The sequence below is a fragment of the Chiroxiphia lanceolata genome, chromosome 5 (assembly GCF_009829145.1).
Source record: "Chiroxiphia lanceolata isolate bChiLan1 chromosome 5, bChiLan1.pri, whole genome shotgun sequence".
In the NCBI taxonomy this organism is placed as follows: domain Eukaryota; kingdom Metazoa; phylum Chordata; class Aves; order Passeriformes; family Pipridae; genus Chiroxiphia; species Chiroxiphia lanceolata.
The window spans coordinates 72,708,686-72,711,228 of record NC_045641.1 but is presented as its reverse complement, the minus strand read 5'-3'; positions in this window follow the sequence as shown (position 1 = coordinate 72,711,228).

Below are 2,543 nucleotides of genomic sequence, written 5' to 3'. Positions count from 1 at the left end.
AACAGAGAGGTGGACCACAGTCTCCCCTGGAAGGGGGAGGTAATGACAGCAGCAGTACTGGGGATGACGCATCCCAGCCAATAACCACTGAAATTTGTTTTCCACGTAAATCTCTGCAGTTTCCAGTCAGAAAGGTAAAAGATGAGCTTGTGTTAATGAAAAGGACCAGGGAGCTCTTTAGTTTACCAACTAGCAAATGGCTCCAGCAGGGAGAAAAGCACAAGCTATATGGCTTGCTCTATATAATACATAAATTATGTTATTATGTTATGATGTTATGCTTTGCTACATTAAATTTTATTATCTATTTTATTTTTTTATTATATAAAAGTACACATACAGATACCTACATAGATATATGTCTGTGAACAAATGAGTGGTCAGCAAGATTCACCAAGCCATTCCCTGCTGCATTAAATCAACAGGCCATGTCAGTGTAAAACACGCTATTTGTGGCAGGGAGATCAGATCACGAAGCAGGTATTATATTTGAAAATCTGCTCTTTGCTCCTCTAGACCTTCTAATCAGAAGAGGTCAGATGGTTCCTCCTCTGCCTTTTCCAGGCACAGTCCTTCCAACAGGTGCTTGTGGCTTCTTGCTTTGCTCTAAGAGATGGAAGCAGTTGCCTTTAATGTGGTATGAGCAGGGAACAAAATAAGGTGATAGAGACCTGGGTTTGGAGGCTGAGGATGAGTTTCAGAAGTTCCAGTGATATTTTCCGCTCTCAGAGTCTACTTGGAGAGGGTAAAGGGCGTAAAGGGCTCCTTGAGTTCAGTCGGGAGTAGCTCAGAGACAGATGGGGCGAGATTGGGTTGGCAAGTCTACACAGGCTCCTTTGCCTTGGGCGAGTCCCTGTGTCTCCAAACAAAGGATGTCCTGTAATTCAGCCTGCAGGGGGCTGGAAGTAGGCTTGGAAGAGTACAAGGAAGAAGCTAAGGGAGCTGGGGGCCTTTCTGGGATTTACCAAACTGCTTCCCCCAAAGGGAACAGCTATTAACAAAGGTCCTGGGAGGGAAAAATGTTTAACTGATTGGAAAAGGGAAACAGAGCATGGCAAAGAGTAAGAGTGAGAATACACATAGTAATGGAATCAAAACTGTTGGGCAAGTTAGAAGCCTGAGAAAACTGGGGATCCTACCGTTATGGGTACCTCTGAAATAAACACTGGCACAAGTGCCAAGAGCATGTGAACCCCATGCCCTGCTCTAGGAGATTAGATGGAGTAATACCAGGGTTGTCCAGAAAGGAAAAACTGGTAGGAACTCAGGAGAAAAAATTGTATCTAGCATGGCATTACAACAACACAACCAAAATATTTTATGTCATACTCCTACAGTGACTGCCTGATATTATTTTTTCCTCAGGTAAAGGACTAATTAGCTGTGAGGGTGGTGACACAGACCTTTCTGTGCCTACTCTAAAACTCAAAAAATCTAAGATACCACTACCCAAATACAATTTTAAAAGGGATGCACAGCAAAACAGAAACTAAAGTAAGCAGTGAGTGACTTGTTCAGATAACTCTCCCACCTGTTCCTCCTCCAGGCACATCTCTGGGTGACCTGATTTCACTTTCCAGGAAGAAGTAATTCTCCTGAACCTCCTTCAGGCTTTCTTTCTTGGCAAGAAGACCTTGTGCCTCCTAATCATGGAATCATCTGAAATCAGAGCGAAAATGATTTTGAAGCCATCATCACACCATCTAACCTAACATGGACTTTGGATATGAAAACCAAAAATTTAATTCATATTTTGATCACTGTGCCAAAGGAACTTCAAATATGTTATAAGTTTGGCTACCTATAATATTGATTTTATAAGCCAAACAGGATGGTGTCCCTGTGAATTGCAATCTGTCAAATGTGACCTGACATTCATTAAATCTTAAAATTCAGCCATTTGCCATTAGTTTCTAAGGCCAGTGTGTGTCTGTATTTGTCATTTAAGTAGTAGCAAAGTCATTTATAACCAGTAGTCACTGTAATTAAACAGTACAAAGAAGATAAATAGAGACGGCATTTTGGATCTAACTTGATTGCATAGAGTTGGAATTTCATATGTGCACACACACAGAAAAGAAGCTCCTTAAATAACCAAACAGTGTTGTGCACTTTAAAGACAAAACAGAAAAGCAGCAACCCCAAATCCCACCAATACAATGGTGTCAATCTAAAAATACACCACAGAGCTTTACTGTGGACAGGATTCTGGAAGCCACAACTACCATTACACCCCAGAGCATCATTTGACATGCAGGAACAACTTGCTCATTGAGTGTTTTGACCTTCATCAGTCTGCATGCAGAAGGCAATATCCCTGTAATCTGCAAGTGAATTCAGCTACTTATTAGCTGAAGTATGAGAGGTCGGTGCCCCGTTGCTGAGTATCACACTTCCAGTGCCATAATTTTTCTTTTGCCGTGACAAAAACATCCAGAATTTGATTACAGTGGCATCCCAGATGATTTGTGCAATCAGTAACATAAACTATGGTTTCAAAGATTAAGAGATGCCATATAAATTATGTACACACAGTACATGGC